An 8,637-nucleotide genomic window follows, 5' to 3' on the forward strand; every position below is an offset into this window, starting at 1 on the left:
TCTGCAGAAACCCAGCAGGTGTACTTTACTTGCCAAAGATTTTTTAAAAAGGTAAGGTTCCATTACTGTCACATAATACTACATTTAAAATGAAACCTATGTTACGACCCCAAAACCCAGCAGCAATAGATATTCACCAAGACAAATGGTTACTTAAACAAAAGTTGCTTTTAATCATCTTTAAACATGAACACAGGGTCACACTCCACCTTATCACTATTGAAAACTCCCTTCTAATTCTAAGCACACTTGTGTGTAAGTTCAGAAAAGTTTTTTGGTTCTCAATCCAATCTCACTTCTCCAAGTTCACTGGTTGACTGTGCACAGAATTTATAAAGTTCACCAGGCTTTGGTGCTTGAAAGGTAAATGGTTACCGCTCAGGAAGGTTCTTGACCGTTTTCAGAGAGAGAGAGAGATTGGTTGTTCCAGGACAGCCACAACTAATTTACTTCCATCAGCCACTTCAGTGTCTTGCTGAAGAAACTTGCCCCCTCAGGGTTCTCCAGATGATAACCTCTTTCTTTCAGGTTACCACAGAGTCCCTTTTTGTTTTGCTTATTTCAAGTGAAACATTAGAGAGCCAGTCCTCTCCTCTTGAAAGAAACACAAGAGCTTTGGCCAGGCTGAACTAAGCAGTGACAATCCTTCTTCCAAATGGGGTTTTCCACAAGCTTGGCAGCTTGTCCTGTTCCAGTCCCAGCTGCTGCTACTGACTGTAACACTGTAGAAGTGATCTGTGTGTGTGTGTGTGTCTCTCTCTCTCTTTCTGAGAGAAACCCTGCTTGACTCTACTTGCAAAACCACCTGTCCCTCCAAAAAAGAGCAAGTTCCACTCCAGACCGTAGGCAGCTCCGACATGTTCTTTTATCTGTTGCCTTTTTGTAAGCAACAATCCATTAATGAAGTCTCTTGGGCCCTCTCCAAAACTCTTGCACAAATATGTCTGGTATTAGCAGAGCTCCAGTATTTTAATAAGATCGGTTTTAAAGTGTTTGTCTGTGACCTACACTAACAAACCTTTCCCAATTTATCTCCCAAAAACATATCAATATACTGTCATATATACATGAAATTCTTAACTTTTTATCTACCATAAGGCACTCCTCACAGAAACCAACAGCACCTGGTATTCTGAGTGGTTTCCCCTCCAAGAACTGACCAGACCTGAGCCTGCTTAGCTTCTGAGATCAGACAATCCCAGACGCAGTCAAAGATACATAACTGACATTTCAGGTTTTGGCCCTTCATCGCAGCCTTCAGTCCAAATTATCAGTGACCTCAGCTCCAGCTGCACACATCTGGCACGATCCTGAATCCTCCAGCACCCTCTCACATCCCGGTTCCAATAAGTGGTACCACTGTTTGGCGGGCAGCAACCTCCTTTGAAGAAGACCGCAGAGCCCACCTCACTGACAAAAGGCAAAGGAGGAAAAACCCAACACCAACCCCAACCAACCAATTTTCCCCTGCAGCCGCTGCATCCGTGCCTGCCTGTCTCGCATCGGACTTGTCAGCCACAAACGAGCCTGCAGCTGACGTGGACTTTTAACCCCTCCATAAATCTTCGTCCGCGAAGCAAGCCAAAGACTTGTATTATATTAAAACATGCCAATACAGTTTTATTAGCCATGAGAGAAAGGCTAAAATGATCTTGAAACAATTTCAAGTTTATATTTGCACAAGCATCAGTGCGCACATGCTTTTGTGACAGGAAAAAAAATTGCATACAAGAATTTTGCACTAAAAATTAGAGGGAACATTGCCTCGTACCTCTTCAGCCAGTCTCCAGCAGTCCGCAGCTTGGTGTGAGTCCCTTGACTGCAGTCACCAGCAACCTTTAGCCTACATGAGTCCTCGTCTCATTTTTCAATGATTTTTCAAACCCTCTTCAGTCAATAATCCCAGTAGATCACATTGGGATGGGGGGGGGCAGGGGAAAGAAAGAGAGAGAATCCTGTGATCCTCTCTTATGGTCCTGTGGATTGACCTCTGATCCATTTCTCTGGAGCAACTGTACCACACTGTAATGCAGCCCACCAGAACGCTCTCAATAGAACTATAGAAGGTTGACATAATGGTGGCCAGTAGCCTTGCCCACTTCAGTCTTCTCAGGAAGTGCAGTTGTTGTTGTGCCTTCCTGACAAAGGAGGAGATGTGTGTCCATGTTGTGAACTCCAAGGAACTTGGTGCTCTCCACTCTCTCATCTACAGAGTTGTTGATGTGTAGTGGAGGGTGGTCGTTCTTGGTCCTCCTGACATCCCCTTCGTATTCTCTATGTTGAGATTCATGTTGTTTCTCTTACACCATATCAGCACCTTATGGTTGACCATTTCTGTCCATGGATGCTGCCTGGCTCATTGAGTTCCTCTGTCTTTTCTTTTTATCATGCTGTTCTTTCTTTGGCTTGGCTTCACGGATGAAGATTTATGGAGGGGTAAATGTCCACGTCAGCTGCAGGCTCGTTTGTGGCTGACAAGTCCGATGCGGGACAGGCAGACACGGTTGCAGCGGAAAATTTGTTATGCGTTACAGCGCCAACAATCGGGATAAGGGTTCAAATCACACACTGTCTGGGAGGAGTTGGTACGCTCTCCCATGTCAGCATGGGTTTTCCCCAGGGGTTCCAGTTTCCTCCCACCATTCGAAATGTACCAGGGTTGTAGGTTAATTGGGTGACATGGGCTTGTGGGCTGAAATGGCCTGTTACCGTGCTGTATGTCTAAATTTTTAAAAATGCAGTTTGACTGAAAGATGGATCTTACAGTTCACATGGCGATAGGGCATAAATATCTTCCCCACTGTAATCCATCTTGCACACACAAGTACAGTGACTTAACCCACATCCTTACATTTTAATCCCAAGTAATGTTCAATAATTGTATTAGCCTCTTAGTTTCAGCTTTTGGTGGTGGATGCCCAGGAGACCAAACAAAAAGATTGAAACTCGGGTGCAAAATTTCACAGGTCTCAGTTAGACAAATGCACCCTGCACTTGCTGCAGTTACAGGTCACTCATGGTGAAATTCTTGATCTAACACGTCCTTTTCTGTATCTTACATGGGTCCAGGTGGTATTTATCAATTTGCTACTCAGGAAAATGGTTAAGTGAGTTGGTATAAGAATGTAGGAAAGAGAAACAGGACTAAGGCAGTCCTTCACATCCACTCCACAACTCATCAAAATCATCTACCTCAAATCAATTGTACTTTTGTTCTTCTATTTTATTTGGCTGCATGAATGTTGACCTGCTCACAAAAGTATCCTTCTCACTACTACATATAACATTGACAAACTAAATTAAACTAACATTCTCCATATTCCTTTAATTCCTAAATAATGGGGAATCAATCAAGCTATGATTGTGACAGGAAAAGAACTCAATGACTGAAGTCCATGACTTTCCAAGGTAGAGAATTCAAAGTAGAAGGAGACTCAGTGGACCATCTGTGACCTGACCATGTTTCCAAGTCCCTGTTTTGCCTGCTCAATCCTTCAAAGAAACGTATTAAAGTGACACATAATTATTTTATTCTGGTGAATTGATTAAATGCTGACTTCTGACCTGAAGTGTACAATCCATCTGGAACTTTTCTCTTTAACTCCTCTTTTGTGACCTCACCACTTTGTTGTCCTTCATTCATGCTGTGGAATTTGTTTCCTAAAACACCTTACCTCCTCTTGTTCTTTGTCCCTTTTAAGCCCTATTTTAAATTAATCATCTGACTGATCTATGCTTAGCATCCATGCTTGGAATGGGACAGATACAAAGTATATTAAAAAAAAATTAGATTTTTGGAAATAAAGGTGGATGGAGTCCGTATAGAAAAGTGGTGTTGAGGTAGAAATGGTTTTAAACGATGGAACAGGCATAATGGTAGCCAAAACACTTATTATGGTTTCTCCTTGTATATAGTTAGGTTTCCATTAAACTTAGTCAGACATTTTTCTGTTATACAGATATCTGAACTACAATATTGCTTTAAGAATGAAATAGTTTCTCCATTTGAAAACCTACTGTGTCATTGCAGCATTTACAGGGTTACAATTAAAAAAAAAACTGAGGTAAACATTACAAACTGAATTTTCTGTCTCCTGTGAACTATGAACAGTGATGGAATTAAGTTTTAACAGGAAACAAGATATTAGATTACCAGCTCTTTTGCTTAGTCCATGTTGAACATGTCTTTGGTTAGATTGCATGATTCTGTGATTTGGTCTCCCCTCTTTTTAAGTTGGGTTTTCATAAATAATGCACAGTGGTTAAAAACATTGGCCTTTAGCCAGTCTTTTGCAATGTCCACTGCTTGTGAAACACAAATGAAACAGATGGAATTTAAATTTGCTTTAAAATTTATCATAAGTATCAAAATTATGTGATACAATATTATTCTAATTGTGCAACATTGTAAAATTGTAAAATGCATTCTTTTATTGTTGTAGCTGATGTGTAATGGATTTTTTACATCAAAATTTATAAGGGGCATCAAATTAAGTGGTAGGTGTTTGCATAGTTAATCAACAGAAATTCCAATGAATTTATATTTCAGCAGAAAATGGAAGGTTTTTCTACTCTTCCCCATTTAAATCTGGAATTGTGGTCTCTGTAGTAATAACTTTCATGTTTAAACCCCATTCTGGGGTGTAGTGTATCAATGACTACATGAAATCTGTGAGAGCTGTCATTTTGTTATGTTCAATAAAGCAACTATATTAAATAAGTACCTTCATTGTGTTTAAAAGCACCACAAATTTAATGGCTGTTGCGACATTCCAATTCCACTGCATGATTTTTAAATATTTATGAAAAGGATTTTCATGTATAATTCAGAAGTAGTTGGTACAATACAAACAGTTGACTAATGAGAAATTTAAAAACAAGAGTTCACAATGTACACATACATTTGACACTCGAACGCTAGGCCATTTCTACTTAACTGAAAAACTTTAATTTGGTGAAAATCTGGATGTGTACCATCTGCATTGTTTTTCCTTTTATAACTTTTCTTATTATCATCTTCTCTTGCTAGGCTAATTATTTTACAGACACATACATCCCTTCTCTAGACAAGGCAAGGAAGCCATATCACTCACTCCCTGTTAGAATCAACCCTGCTTTGCAATGTGACTGAGGGAATTACCACATTTAACCATAGACATACTTTCTTTAAAAAACTACAGCAAACCAATAGCGTTCACTGTATTATCCTCATTCTCTATCCGTGTAACTTAAATATAAACTCAATTGAGTTTTTGAAACATAACTTTCTTCACAGAAACTGTTAGGTATACTTAGAAGTGAAATAAGAGATTCCGAACAATGCATTTAAGCGTCTTATCTATTAGTGAAGTCCAACCAGTGGGTTTTTTTTGTTATTGACTTACAATATTGAGGAAAAAAAATGAACATTCTTTCAATTTAAATAATTTCAATAAATCATGGGAATATTTGTATTGGTACTTTTGTGAAGAACAATGTCAAAAATCAAGATTAGGATGCAATAGCTACCAATAATTTTATTTAAAAGACTTGGGTAGGTAAAAGAAGCAGTTCTTTGGGAGAGAGGTGTGTTGATTCTTCCAAATAATCGTACTCTAATCCTCTAAGAAAGTATGCCACTTCATTTGCTTCCTGCAGGATCAGCTGTGTAACCATCTGGCTTTCTGATATTCACTGGGACACATCACCAATTTTTTCTGATAACAGAGTTGTGAAACACACAATATGCTCCCACAATTAGCAAGATTCGGCAGACTGAATACTGGAAGGCACCATTGGGCTGATCTAGATACCAGAACCATCCTTTAAGTATCATAATTAGTTTATTCAGTTCTTAACTATTTCGTGTTGTTCCACTCTTCTGTAACACCAGTCTTCACGGGAGTTACAGGTTTCCTTTGTTGTTCAGTAATCCTTTCTGTTGTTGAACTAAACCAGAGATTCTGGCTTAACAATTATGCAAGTGGCAATATTAGGCCCAGTATATGATCAATTTCAAATGTAAGAAGTTGTCCTGTCTTTGGTTTATATACATTAAAAAAAATAGACTTAAATTCTTCCTAATGCCATTCAAAGGCATGAATTTCAAAGCCCCATAATGCTTTGGAATTATCATAATTTATGCAACTTTTCATCATGTTTTAGCAATGAATCACACACAGTAACAGGTAAACGCCCCTCCAGCCTCTGCAGAATGAGACCAACTAAATTATTATGTCGAGCAACCAAAGTGGTCTCTGACCCTCTGCATTTTCAACAATGAACTCTAAAGGTTGAACTAAGTAGATAGCAAAACCTCAATGCAGCATTTGCTGCTACTTTACTGATATAGTCTTATGTCACAGCATCAAAAATAATACACTGGGATAATATTTTAAAGAAAAGTTGCTTACAAAGCAGCTCAATAGTACCGTTGGGTTGTGACTATGTCAATTGATATTTTGTCCAAAATTAAACAGATTGGGACATAATAACTACATCAGGAAGCAAATATATTCCAGGACACCCTATTTATGATGTTGCCAGACTGCACACATTTCATTGTGTCACTCAACAGATGTAGATAGGGTTGCTGGAAACACCATAAAGGGTCATTTGATTTTGGTAATCCTTGAAACAAATAAAGCTAGGAAATGCCTGACGCCATGCTTAATGTTCACAGAAATTATTTTTTGCCTGTTTATTTCTCCATCCAAGATTAATTAATTCAAGCTGGATGCAGAACTGATTACAATACTATTCAACGTGACAGTGTAATTATTTGACACTTCTATTATTGATATTGTTGAATCTTCAATCTTCGATTGAATTTATGATTGATGATCACCATTTTAAGCAAAAGTTTTACAAATCTTCAACCAGACCACTAGATGGAGCTTCTTGTGTTGCCCTGACTCCTAAAGCTAACTATGGAATAGGATCAAAAACAGGTTTTAAAACCGGCAAATATTTGTTTCATTTCCAATTTTAAAAATGTGGCTGTGTCCACAATGCCGTCCCAGCACAATGACCAAAAATTAGAACGTTAGTCACCAGTCCTCCACCCCTCCCATTCAAGATTAACAAGCAATAGAGAAATTCATGATTTCTTAATATTACGGTAATTCATTTATTGTCAAAAACATTGCCCTGCTACCCCACCCCACTCTTTTATCCTGATGCTCACCAAAATTTTCTCATACTCAAGCCCAAAATGTCAGTTATATATCTCTGCCATTGCTGAATATTGTTTGATCTGCAGAGTCTCTCCAGCGTTGTGTGTGTTTTACTTGAACAATGCACATGTGCGCCAAAATTCTTTCTTGCTGCAGTTGAACAGATATTTCCTGAAAAATGAGAATAGTGTACATTAGGTTAAATTAAAAAGAGACAATAGATACAAAATATAGAAAAATAAGGAGTGGCAAGCAGGAGATGATAGGTGGAGAAAGGAGGGATGGAACAGCAGCATTGAGGGGGAGGGGAGATGGTAGGGCTGTGTGGTGAAAGAACTGGAAGGACAGGAAAAGGGAAAGGCAAGCAGCTTTAATGGAAAGTTGATGTTCACGCCATGTGGCTGGAGGGTTCACAGCCGGAAAAATAATCTGCGGGTGGTCAGGGTGGAACAGTATATAGGCCATGGACAGACATGAGCGCGTGAGTGTGACCCCGAATTGAAATGGTTGGCCACTGGCAGGTCGCTGTGGTTGTGAACGGAACGGAGGTGCTGAACAAAGTGATCTCCCAGTCTGCGACCGATCTCTTTGACATAGAGAATGCCACAAAAGGTGCATCAGATGCAGTAGGTAAGTCAGCATTTTGTATTTTCCAGCATTTTGAGCTTTTACTTGAACCACGGTGTCTACAGAATTTTGTGATTTACTTGTATAGATTTAGTTCACATTTCCCAATGGACAGAGTAAAATTTATATTTACAGTATCTATTTCCATTGGGAACAAATAGAAATTACCCCACTGAATTTGACTGTGGCCCAGAACTTGTATTATATTGAAGGCAAGGTTATCAATGTTTGCCATCATTCCTATGAAAGACCTCCATCTGTGTCTCTACAATTACATGAAGACATCTAGAAATTGCTGTCAGTGATATCATGCTCATTGTCCATGTTATTTCAATATCCATAGGTACAATCAACCCAAAATGATTTTCTTTACCTTCAGTGTTCTCTAAGTTTGAATTGTTCTTTACCTATCCCACAGCTCAAGGGTAATGTCACACATCAAGATGGAGAATGACCTCAGCATTTTCACAAGACCTGATCTTCATAAATAGCAAATACTCCTGCCCATATCAAGGACAAACAGACCTGTAATTGGTAAAAACTGGCCTGATGGTGTCATTTCCTCATGGTTCTTTCACCACTAAAGCCCATCGTGCAACTAACTCAGTGAATGATGATTGGACCAAGCACCGCTGTGAGAGATTGTAGTGTATTTTCATGTCCTTGCTATACACAATGTACATTTCCCCCTGGGGTTGTATTTAATATGATGGAGAATGGGTTCATTATATGAAGGAATATGATAAATGATGTTCAATCAGTAATTTCTTGACCAATATGTTGTTTGAAACCATATCTTGGGATACGAGTTAATGTTCAAGTTTTTCTACAATGACTTCCGTTCACAGCAGCACAG

The 8,637-nt window shown here is 39.0% G+C and overlaps 1 long non-coding RNA gene across 1 annotated transcript; it reads left to right on the forward strand.

The window, feature by feature from the left end:
* The first annotated feature begins 1 nt into the window (after position 1).
* LOC138735681 (uncharacterized) lies at positions 2-8,383 on the forward strand. Its single transcript, XR_011339866.1, has 2 exons — positions 2-51; positions 8,200-8,383. It is a non-coding gene; the product is annotated as an uncharacterized lncRNA (long non-coding RNA).
* Positions 8,384-8,637: the final 254 nt, after the last annotated feature.

This window comes from Narcine bancroftii, chromosome 6, assembly GCF_036971445.1.
Source record: "Narcine bancroftii isolate sNarBan1 chromosome 6, sNarBan1.hap1, whole genome shotgun sequence".
NCBI classification, from domain to species: domain Eukaryota; kingdom Metazoa; phylum Chordata; class Chondrichthyes; order Torpediniformes; family Narcinidae; genus Narcine; species Narcine bancroftii.